Genomic DNA, 13,218 nt, shown 5'->3' on the forward strand with positions numbered 1-13,218 from the left:
ACACATATGTATATATGCACACACACATCTGCACACACAATACGTAAAATAAAACTCCGTCAAATGTTCACATAACAAAATACAAGCAATGCACATACACAAATGTATGCAAGCAATACGCAAACGTAAAATAAAAATAAATAAAATCAGATAGGCAGTATAATATAAAATTTCAAACTCAACATGCACACAACCTTTCAACCATTCATTCGATCTTATTCACCATCCATCTCACACAGACGCTATAATCATTCACTACCTCAAATATTACCTTTATCAACCACTTATACATAAACCAATCACATTCAGCAGTATTCTAACTCACATAAAAAGAGTCATTGCCAAGCATATACTGTACATATCAGATACACTCCTCATACCTGAAGCAGAAATGGACTCATGCTCCACCTCTGTTGGACCATCTAATACTCTCCTCTCCCATCTCTCACCAGAAAGGGGCCCAGATCTCACCTTGGACGGTTCCATCCACTCACTCCTAACTACAGGATCCTAGCATGTATGGTACTATACAAGCTCAACACCTGATAAAGAAACCATCAGCACTGGTAGCAGGCACAAACATCAGTCTCACTTAACTTGTTGCTAATTTAACTTAACTTATTGCAGCCAACCCATTGCTAGGCTCTCATTCTCCACCAGCAGCTTGGCTTGCTGTGTCTCATGCGTCATTGATGTCTTGTTGGCCAGCAAATCTCACTTCCACTATGAACTTACCAAGTGATCTTTAGGTCCAAAGTCCCTTTTCTTAGTTCCAGAGATTCATTTGCAGTTTGAGAATAATAACAATATACAGTAGATCTATAGGAAATTCAGTTCAGTTAGGTTTTGAACATTTTCCAATTCCACTTTCCAAAACCATATGCGCACTGAAACAAAGCTATCCTGCAAAATTCACACCTCTCTGAACTATGTGGTGCAAGTCTCCAACAAAATATTGTCTATCAAAATACATATAATTAGGGGCAAGTGTGCCTGAAAATGCATCTATTCATAAAAATAACAGACAAAAAAAGGTATTATGTTAGTGAAAATTGCCTGCAAAATTGTGTATGTCAGGAGAAATTTGTCCTAAAATGCTGACATGTTTTCACAAGGATTAAAAAACACAAATTTACAAACTGATGTGGAAGTGTGGCAAATTGAATTTAAGACATGAAAAACGAGAAACCGATGAAAGAAACTGAAATTGATAGATTTGGCCATACCTAGCATTTAAATTGCTGGATTATTCATAAGGATTGTGATCAGTGCAGGTGAAACATTTTGAACATTTAAGATGAGACAGCAGCTAAATTTCTCAGTGCATCCTCACCTCCTGACATGGTTCCAACCAGTCAACGAGGATGACTGCCTCCAAAATACATATAGGTGTGAGCAAGGGGGGGGGGGGTCAGTGAGGAAGGCGAGAAGGTTTAGGACCAAGAACTGGGGATGAGATAGAGGCAACATCTGCACCATGCAGCATACATTAAAAGCACTGTGAATCTTAAAACCAAGAAATCAGGTAAAATAGAGTAAGCAGCAGTGATAATGACACTCTCTGGAAGAAGAAGAGTGAGGAACTTTTTTCACTTCAAGGACCACACACCAATTGTGAGCAAAGCCAGGGGAAAAGTGGGTGGGGCAACACATGCAAATTTTGCCTCTGTACTGGAGGCTAGTTTCCACACCCACACCCACCCACCCTTGTCTTTCCTCTATCGAGACACACAAGGGGTCAGCGTGGGAAAAGTTCTAGAGAGGTTTAGAGGGCTGCATTTGTCCTTCCTACAACCCTGCTGTAAAACTACATCACGGAAATAATACCCTCAAGCTCCAAATCCTGGGCAAGTAAAAATTCACCAGGGTAGCAAAGGCTGCTGCTACGGATCCCAGGTGCTTGAACAAGAATGAGCAAGAAGGACTTTGAAGCTTCAGCATCAGCCATGCTTCCTAGCAAATGCTTTAGCTGCTTTTCATAGAAGAAGAAGAAGAAGAAGAAGAAGAAGAAGAAGAAGAAGAAGAAGAAGAAGAAGAAGAAGAAAACCTGTTGAAGTGTGGTAGAGTGAGAGAGACTGCTTTGGTAGCTGCTGAATGTTCATCCCAAACTGGCTCTGCTCTGCTTAAACAACAGGATCTCAGGCTCACCTGGGATTTATTGTGTGTCCTCAAGTTGTTGTCCTGCGTCCCCGACTCACCTTCCCCCCTCCCCCAGGGTGGGGGAGTGAACACGGATAGTGCGTTTGACCCTTCCCTCCAAGGAGTCAAAGGATCTGTTGTGTGTTTGTGTGCCATAGCGGCAAAGAAGTTGGACGACTTGTCATGACAAATAATTAAAAGTCCCTGTGGGAAAGACTGTATCATGGAGAGAAAACAGAGAGCTGACAGTTTAGGGAGGAAAGCGCCGGGTCCCTCGGGGGAGATAGAGAAATAGATCATGTTTCTTTGCTTGCGGTCTTAGATCTGGCAAGTGTAACTTTTCCTGAAAGGTTGATAGGTAGGTCAAATGGTAAATCAAGCTGAGATAGAGTTAGGACTTCTACTTATTATATTGTTAAAACACAGCCTGCTGGGGTGGGAGGTTGGGAGAGAGAGGCAGTTCTACAGAGGCCCATTGCTTGGCCTAACCTCAAAATGTTTGGGGAAATATGGTTATTGTTATATCAATATATCAATGGAAGGCTTGTGTTCTGTTCTGCTTCTGAGGATTCATTCCTCACAACAACTCTCTGAGCAGCAGAGGCAAGGAAACTCAGACCAGGAAGATATCTCCAAACAATCTTGGCCCATAATCCCTGCCCTGTTCAAATGTTCACCACGAATGTGTGAAGGATCGGGGCTGCACATTACTTTATTATTAATTTATTACATTCATATGCCTCCTTTCCCACCAAGGAGCTTAAGGTGTTGTATATGGTTCTAACCTCCATGTTTTATGCCCACAACAACCCTGTGAGGTAGGTTAGGCTGAAAGACAGTGACCAACCTAAGGACACCTAGTGAGCTTCATGGCTGAGTAGGGATTTGAACCCTTGTCTCTCAGGTCCTTGTCTGACACTCTAAGCATTATACCTTAAAGGGTATCCCCATAATGTCATCACACCTGCCAGCTCAGATTTTGGGGGGTTGGGTGGGCCAGGTCATAGGAAGCAGTGAGTCACACCACTGGTCCATCTAGCTCAGCATTGTCTACACCAACTGGCAGATGCTCACCTGTGTTTTAGACTAGGAACAATTCCAGTCCTACTTGGAGATGCTGGCGATTGGACCTTGGACCTTCTGCATGCAAAATAGATGCTCTGCCCAATGAACTATGGCCTTTGCCCATAAGGTCGGAAAGGGGGATATTTATGCATTCTGCTGAATGCATTTATAATGTACAGACAAACAAACAAACGGAGATTCCCATTTAAGTGTGCAAGGTCTGAGGCTGCAGCTGGCACACCCCTCCTCCAAAAATTGCCCCTTCCAGAGTGTCTACAAGGCTTAGCCAAAAGCCCCCCCCCCTGAAACCATTCCAGCCTTACCTTTCAATGGTTAGTTTCAACCAACCACCTTTGGGTGTGTGTTCTTAGAAATATGGTCACTATAAAATCACAATTCTCCCAGCAGAATTTCTACACTCAGAGGAGCTAAGAGTGAAATATCTTAAAATCTACGCAATATGCTGCTCAGAATGTGGAATTTAATTTACCTGCTAGGACTCTTGACAGTGGGCACTCCACAAGTCCCTAAGACAGATAGATGGATAAGGCTCATAGCCTGAGGACATACACCATTGGAAGAGTATTAAATATTTTAAAGGAGGTTTATTTAGAGTCCCTATGAACTGACAGGTTCTTAAATACAAGATCATATGACAAGGAGATTCAACATTGTTCTTGTCAGAGGATGAGTTAAGTGTGGAACTGAGCCCTGTATGAATAAACAGCCATGGAAATATTTTCTCTGTAGCACAATCTAAGCATTGAACTGTAGCCTCCTCAGCCAGTTTGCCCATCTCAAAACAGACCTCAGAGGTGGGAAGTGCCAATTTAGTACACATTTCAAGGCAAATCCTTGTTTCATTTGGTCTCTCTCTCTCTCTCTCCTCCCCTCCCTCCCTCCCTCCCCCCTCTCTTTCAACAGAGTAAATAGAACATCAACCTTGACAATACTCAACTTAGGAGGGCATGAAATGAATGGGACTGTGAGATCCTGCAATGTTATAGCCATTGTGAAATCATAATTTTCAACTAAGAATGGAATGTTTTGAAGTCCATGGTTTGCTTATAATGCAGGATTTAATGCAGGGGAAGGGCCATAGTTGAGTAGCCGAGCTTCTATTTTGAATGCAGAAGGTTCTAGCTTTGATCCTTGGCATCTCTAAGTAGAGCTAGGAATGGGCCCTATCTGAAATGCTGGAGAGTTCCTGCTGGTCAGTGTCAACAACATGGAGCTAGATGGACCAAAGGGTCTGACTCGGTATAAGGCAACTTCATATGTACCCCAGTTCCCTGATTGAATCCCAGTAATGGACACTTGCTACAATTCTGCACACCTTCTCTGATAACAATCAAACTCATGGACATCCAGTGAAGCTTGGATGACTTAGAACAGAGAAGAGAAAGGTCTTCTTTATGCAGCGAATAGTCAATGGAACTCACTTCCACAGGAGGCAGTGGTGACCACCAACTTGTGTGGCTTTAAAACAGGATTAGACCAATTCATGGAGGAGAAGGCTAGCAACAGCTACTAGCCACGATGGCTATGTTCTACTTCCACAGTTGAAGGCAGTAATACTTCTAAATATCAGTTGCTAGAAGTCACAGGAGGAGACAATGCCCTTGTGCTCACGTCTTGCTTGTGGGCTTCCTGTTGAGGCATCTGGTTGGGCTACTGTGACAACAGGATGGTAGTCTAGATGGGTCATTAGTCTGATCCAACAGGCTCATCTGATGTTTGTACAGGGTGACCTTTATCTTGGGTATTACAAAGGCAAGTGAGCAAGCCTTCAGGAAACAAATGGAAAAGAATGCCTAGTCCATTCACCTCTTCCTAGTTTCTGTTTCTGAGACACCGTTCCCACCCACTCCAGTACAACCATGCATCAGAACAGTCTTAAAGATCTTAGTTGTGTTGGAAAAATCTCTCCCTTTTAATGTTATAACTAAGAGCTGCAGAGTCGGCATTTGTGCCGTTGGGGGAGTCTCCCTCTGGAAGGTCAGTGGGGAAGTATAATCAGTTTAGCACTGACTGTTGTAACTTACTTGAATGAAAGATTTTTCTAAAGGTGACATTAAGATGAAATATTTAAGATAAACTGAAAGATTTGACTGGAAATTCACAGTGTCCCTCTGAAACGGCCTGCGCTGATTTACTGATCTTCCATTTTCAATTTATGAGCTGAGACCTATGTATACCACTGGAGGATGAGAATAGAGTAGTCGTATTAGAGCAAGCTCATATATCCTAAAGACAGACTTTGGAAGAATTAGAAAGTATAATAAAGTGTTGGTCCCTTTAAGTCTGAGACTGGCTTACTGCCAATTTAGAACCTGGAGCATTAGATATTTTTAAAGCCCTTAAAGCTGTCATTTGTTTGTGGGGGGAATGTCTTGGTGTGTGCTTTTTCTTTTGCTTCCCCCACCCTGGTATGATGTCTCTTTATCCGTTTGTCAATGAAGAAACAATAGCAGACTCCCTTTGCATGAAAGATGTGGATCTATGGCTTACTGTGGGAGGGTTCATCTTGATGAAGGAATTGCACCTGTATCTGACAGAGTCCAGGGGGTCCTGTAATCTCTTCTGAGATTCTCTGGGCCTCTGCTAGCTCTGAAGGCTGCATCTCAGCCAGCACATTGTCCTGAATCTTGTGGAACAAACTGAGTGGGTTAAAATTTCCTGCTGTCTTCAAGTACAGGCAGCCCTGTATCGGGATGTTTTTAATGTTTGATGTTTTAGTATGTTCTGATATATGCTGTGAGCTACCCAGAGTGGCTGGGGAAACCCAGCCAGATAGGTGGGGTATAAATATTATTATTGTTATTGTTATTATTTGATAATTATTAAATACCCCCCCTTGCCAGTTTGCCTGGTTCAGCATGATGGTACCTGCATCTGTCTTCACTGGTGCTTTGTTGGAATGGTGAGGAGTCCAAAGGGCACTTTTTAGATGAGGGATGCAGTCGATAGAAGAGGGTCAACTGCCCTCCCCATATTTCTGGTATGTTACTGGAAAGCACAGGATGCAGAGCCAAGGTGCAGCTTCCGATTGGCTGCAGAAACTTCCTGCACTCAAGCACAAGCCATGTTGGACGTTCGGCTTCTGAAAAACATTCAAAAACACTTACTTCTGGGTTTTTGGTGTTTGGGAGCCGATTTGTTCTTTAACTAAGCTGTTCGAGAACCAAGGTTCCACTGTAGTGGTACCCTGCTACATGGAGTTTAGTAGTTGGGCTGTCTTCTTTAGCAAGAGTAGCCAACGTGGTGCCCACCAGATGTAGTTGGACCCCAGGTTACTCCAATTTTCATGACCAGGCTACATGATAGACCTCCACTGAATGGTATGGTAACTGAAATCCACAAATGGCACCTGGTTAGTTCTGCCATGCCTTGATGAATATTGGCTTGTAGTAACATGGAGATGGGCTTTTTCACTGGTGGCGCCAATGCTGTGGCATACTCTCCCTGCTGAAATATGAGAAGCTGCACTGAGATTTGTATGTCACTGGTTCTTAAAGGCACACCTGTTTAGACCAGCACTTCACTGATCTCCTAACTTGAATATCCTGCCTTGATTGTTGTTTTAACTTTTATTCTGTTTAAATGGGCTTGTAAATATAAACCATATATTTAATTATGGTTGTTTTAATGTACTATGTGTTTTAATTATGAGTAGTTGTGTTTTTTCTTTTATATAAGTAGCGATGTTCTTGTTATTTTCCTGTAGGGTTTTATTTCTTTGTAAACTGCCTTGATATCTCTTTGTGAGATGAAAAACTCTCTTATTTGCAACACAAATGGGAGTTGTAGTCCAAGAACAACTGTCGGGCACCACATTAATCATCTGTATTTTATACTATCATATTGCTTTAATGAAACTCAGGTCCCCCTATCAAATAATGTTTCTAAGATGTGCAGCTATCATCTTCTTTCTAAAAAAAACCCACACAAAATGACAATTATGCACCTAGAATATGGTGCGTGAGTGACAAGCAAATGTTTGAGGACATTTGTCATTTGAGACACACTTATCAGAAAGCCAATAATGGATGCAGTTCTGTGATAAGACCAGTTGAGGCTGGCCACTGTGAGAACAGGATGCTGGGCTAGATGGGCAATTGGCCTCATCCAGCATGTTCTTACGTTATGATTCAACCTAGAGTACTAGAGTATGGCTATGGGTATGGCAGAGGCAGTAGTGAAGTATCACTTCTGCTGCCTTTTGAAAAGCTACAAGGGTCCCCAGGAAAATGTAATTTCCCAGGTTGGCCAAGTCCATTGAATGGACCTTGGATTGAAGAGCATTCTGCCAACCCAGGAAATTCTTTGACATTTCTTTGAAATACATCATAGTGTATTTGTAGTGTATTTGACCATAAAGAAGGCTGATTGCCAAATAATTGATGCTTTTGAATTATGGTGCTGGAGGAGACTCTTGAGAGACCCATGGACTGCAAGAAGATCAAACCTATCCATTCTGAAGTCCTGTGTGCTCACTGGAAGGACAGATCCTGAAGCTGAGGCTCCAATACTTTGGCCACCTCATGAGAAGAGAAGACTCCCTGGAAAAGACCCTGATGTTGGGAAAGATGGAGGGCACAAGGAGAAGGGGACGACAGAGGACGAGATGGTTGGACAGTGTTTTTGAAGCTACCAACATGAGCCTGACCAAACTGCGGGAGGCAGTGGAATACAGGAGTGCCTGGTGTGCTCTGGTCCATGGGGTCACAAAGAGCCGGACACGTCTAAACAACTAAACAACAACAACATGCCTTATTGTGTTACTGGTCTCCACATTCATGTTCTAGAAACCCAGGAGTAAGTGGAAATTCATTTTTAAACATTTGTATTAACAAATGCACATACACCACAAAAAGTCATTTTCTTTTTTGGCTGAACTTACTTGAGGCAGAATCTTGGCAGGGGGATATGGATACCTTACATCATGTTTTCTATCTGTAGCTATTCACTTTTTTCGGGGGGGGGAGGTCAAGAATTGCAACTTACTGCAATTCCAGTGCCTTAAAAAAGCTTGAAGCTCAATGTGCTTATATTGCTTTGACTTGGACAATGATATGGGGGTTGAGGGGGAATCTCAGCATTGGAAGAGATTAAGTGTAACTTTTAGATCTTTCTTTGTGTGCCAAAGGGAATATTCCATATTCCTATCCTCTGAATATTGTCTTCCTGGAGATTATGAGATAATGCATCTGGAACAACATTAGCTCATCCAGGTTTGAGTTTTTCCCCGTTGAAAATCAAACCACCGTAATCTCATTCTCCATCTGTCTGAACATATTTTTGAGTAAAGGGGTCAGCGTTGGCCATTGCACAGGAGTGTGGTCAGATTTTCAGAGTTTCAAAACATAAGAAGGAAATTTCTGCTCTCCCCTCCGCCCAGGCACCCTCAAATGATACCTAGACAGACTTTGTTCAAAATTCTTTTATGTTGTATTTTCTTTCAAAAACTGAATGAGTTATCCCAGCCTAAGACAGCAAAGTGTGTTTATTTCTCCTTTGGTAGTGTTTGCTCAGCAGATGCCTAGTCTTTAATCCAATCCATTCATAATTCTGGGCTAAAGCGAGGCTGGGATCCAATGAACTGATGTCAGCAAGCTCCCAGTGTGATTTCTGACCTAGGGGGCAGTTCCTAAACTCCTGGCAAAGACGGCTGAGAGGCAACTGGAAATGGCAGCCCTCTGTCTCTGTGGTCAGAGAGGGAGGTCAGAGGTCACAAAACTCTAGGGATGAGGAGAAATTCAGTTCAGTTTACTATGTAAAGGCGAACCTACTCAATTCACACTTTCCAAAGCAATGTGAAAACTGAAACACAACCTTCCATTGAAATTCACACTTCTCTGAATTTTGCAATGCAGTTTTCCAACCAAGTAGTGTGTACAAAAAATGGACACAGTGGGGTAAAGTGTGCATTAAAATGCACACATTGGTGGAAAGGACACATAGAAATGTGTTATATTAAGGAAATTGCTTTGCAAAAAGGTTGTATATTCAGTAGAATTGCAGGCAAACCTATGTAGTTTAGGAAAAATTCACGCAGATATGCTGGTGAATTTTTCACCAGCATTTCAAACCTTTATGGAAATGTGAAGATTTGAATTTAAGATTTAAAAAAAATGAGAAACAGAGAGAGAAACCAAAAAGGTCAAGATTCACCCATTCCCAGAAGACTGCAGTGGTTGAAAATCCCATGACTGTCGCTGATCCATTTCCCTCTTGGTGTTCTGAGGGCAATAAAACCCCAAAGGGAGACATTATGTGGACCGATTGGAGGAGGTATTGAATTGAGCGAATCTATAGCCCCCCTCATTCACTGGGCATGCTTTTGGAACAGGGGAGAGGTATACCAGACCTGGAGATGGAATAGTCACCCTACCCCTTTTGAAGTTATGGGAGGGCTGTGTTTAATAAAGAAGAACCGCTGAGAGGGAAGCAGAGCCAGCATGGTGTAGTGGTTAAGAATGGTAGACTCATAATCTGGTGAACAGGATTTGCTTCCCCGCTCCTCCCCATACAGCTGCTGGGTGACCTTGGGCTAGTCACACTTCTCTGAAGTCTCTCAGCCTCACTCAGCTCATAGAGTGTTGTGGGGGAGAAAGGGAAAGGAGATTGTTAGCCGCTTTGAGACTCCTTAAGGGGAGTGAAAGGTGGGATATCGGGTCCAAAAACTCTTCTTCTTCAGAGGCCTTGTGACTTGCTCATCATGAGACTGGCAGGACCTTGGAAGTGGTGGTTCTGTCACCATAGACTCCCCCTGCCAACCCCTTTGTAGAGTTGCTCTGTCTAGATAGCAGCAGGACTCTCGCACATTATCCTAAACTACCGGTAAGTTTGAAATACTCAGATTTCAAGCCATGTGAATTCAGTTGGGCACACTGGATTGGTTGCATGGCAGAACAAAATGCATAAAGTTTCCCAGCCCTAGAATTTTATTACCAGAAGTGACTCGGGTTTGTTTTCATAAGGACTTTGCTGAGGCAGCTGAGTGATATGATGGGTTGTATTCAACTAAGTTCTACCAGCCGTAGAACCACTCAAGTTAATGGACACCACTAACTTATTTCCATTAATTCCACTTGGTCTATTCTGAGTAGGACTTAGTTGAATGCAATCCACTGTATTTTACTTTAATCCTACTGTTTTAATTGAATGTGCGCTGTTGGTTTTAATTACATTTTAAGTTGTTAGTTATCAACCCTGAGATGATTTATGAAGCATATAAATTGTAGAAAACAAACAAAATCACTTCAGTCAGGACGGGGTTTATAGTGAAAAATGTGATGTAAAAATATAAAAAAAATGAAATTAAGTTATTTGGAGATTCACCAAAACCTAAGCAAGCACATTGTCCGGGAGCACTGTATGGCATCTTTATTGAAATTGGCTTTTGGTGGTCATAGATAGGAAAGGGCTGGGCAAAACAGCCAATTGTTACCTTCCTGGAGCCTTTTTGACCATTTGTGCTGCAAGTCCAAATGAAACAAAGAGGTAGGATTGTGAGTACCATCAAATAAAAACAGCTGTGTTAATAAAAAACAAAACAAAACTCATGTTAGGATACCTATACACATTTTACTGGACAAATAAATATTCACTCTCAGTATTCCCCAAAGAAGTTAGAATGTTCTTGAGGATTCTATAACATCACTAGCTCGTCAAATGGCCAGAGACAGGCATACGGAAAGTGGTTTACCCCTTGTTGTCACATATAAAACTAGTCAATTCAGAGATGATTGGCAATAAAGAGTTTTAAAAACCAGTGCTTTTGCCACCAGGTGTCCACAGACATACCTGACTTCTGTGAGTTTTTGTACTTCACAAAGTGAAGGTAGAGCAGGGATAAGATAAGTGGAGTAAACCAGAGAAATGTCAGAGAGCCTGAGCACTCTCCCTGAAAAGGAAAGGGGGGGGAGAGGACAAAAAGAGCCAGTTGCTGATTATTGCCAGGCGGTTTGAGGTGAAGCCTCATATCTTTGAAAGTCATACCAAATCCCAAAGGTCAATGCAGCACTGAAACCCTTCCCATCACATGATTGTGTGTGCGCGATTTGCCTCTATAAAAATGTCGACAAATTTATGTGGAGTGTGGTCACTCAAGTCTGAGGGCTAACACGTAGCAGGTTTTCACAAGAGAAGGGCAATGACATCATGGAGTTCTAATGCAAGGTCATTTTTTTAGACCTCGGCTGTGCCAATCATTTATTTGTTTTTAAGGCTATTGTGATGTCATGGAGAGCTCAGTTGCATAAATCAGGATTACTCTGGCATTAGAAAGAGACCACATGTCCTAAGGAATATAAATGGTGATTTACATAGAATTTTTGAGACAACCCTATGAATGCAAGGTCTCTTTGACTAATTCTTGCTATCTCATCTTTTATCCAAAGGGTTTATTTGATAGGGAACTACAACTGGCTTGGCCTTTAGGAAATAAAGTCTCTCTCTCTCTCTCTCTCTCTCTCTCACACACACACACACACACACACACACACATAACCTGCAGCTAGGCATTTCTGCTTGCTATTACGACTGGAGTTGGCATTCTTTAGGACCTTGGGGAGTTTCTGAGTTCCACTGGTATGCAGCAAATGCCTTGTAAATTAAGAGTCCCTAATGAAAACGCTCTGGTGTCCAAGCGGAGCAATCATCTGGTTAAAATCAGCCAGTAATTCCACTAATTTTACTGCCCTTCTCCCAGCCCTCAACGCCTCATTTAGGAAAAAAATGTTTATGTTCCCCTCGAAACACCTGCGTATTTTAACTCAGGGGGTCCCTGAAGCAATTATTTTTATTTTATTTTATTTTCATTTTTTTAAGGCTTCGTGTTGGGAAATACACCGACATTCATCCTTCTTCTGAACCGAAACGCATCGATGTCCTGGGAATCCCCACATTCAGACATGCTTAACTAGGACTGGTTCCTCCCCCCCTGCTTCCACACTTCACAGGCTCCATCAGCCAATATCATTTCCTTCCCACACAGCTGCTTTCCAGAACCAGGTATGTGGTTTTTTTCCCCCCTGTCCACCAGCTCTTCCACTCCACATTAAAACACGAACTTGGTAGCTGAGGCAATGATCCTAGTTGCACTTATTTAGGAGTGTGCCTTGCTGAAATACTTACTTCCAAGTAAGCATGCTTAGGATTGGACCACACATCGGTTGATTAAGAAAGAAACTCTTGTTGTTGTTGTTGTTGTAAAAAACAAAACAAATACATTTTATTGTGATGCATCCAAAGTACCTTAATGGTCCACCTTGATTGCTGAGGTCTTTTGATGGGGCTGGGGGTATCCAGTGCTCCTGGGGTTCAGCTGGCCTTTACCAGGGCCGAGTCTCTAGTGGCAGGGCCCACCCTTTGAAACTCATTGCCAATAGATGTTCAGCAGGAGCTGTTCACCTTACCCTGAAACGCCTAATGGCTGTTCCCAATAGCTTCATCTAGACATTCAATAGCACCAGACATAAGATAGACCCCCACAGCACCCCATAGCATAATGAAATGATTGATGCCACAACTTTGGAATTATTTTGCCTAGGATAGGATCATGCTGCAATGGATGCTCACCATTTTTAGAATTAATTCGTTATTGTGTTGTATTGCATTTTTATAATGCTGTATTTTATTGTTTTGTCCAGATACGGATCAATAAATGGCAACTGAATAGATGAGCCCCATTGAACACAGCGGGACTTTTCCTCATAGTTAAAACATGCACAGATTCGCCATGCCTTGCTGCAATCTTTAGTCACAACCGGATGGAGACAATCAGATTTGACAATGAACCTGATGTCACCAAGGGTAAGTGAAGTTATAGAATTATAAAGTTGGAAGGGACCACAAGGGCCATGGAGTCGAACCCCCTGCAGTGCAGGAATCTTTTGCCCAGCATGGGGCTCAAACCCATGACCCTGAGATTGAGAACCCTGTGCCCTCTGGACTGAGCTATCCCACACTATCCCATTGAGAGCAACAAGGGCAAAGCAAATGGATGGG

Source organism: Lacerta agilis, chromosome 13 (genome assembly GCF_009819535.1).
Source record: "Lacerta agilis isolate rLacAgi1 chromosome 13, rLacAgi1.pri, whole genome shotgun sequence".
Lineage (NCBI taxonomy): Eukaryota > Metazoa > Chordata > Lepidosauria > Squamata > Lacertidae > Lacerta > Lacerta agilis.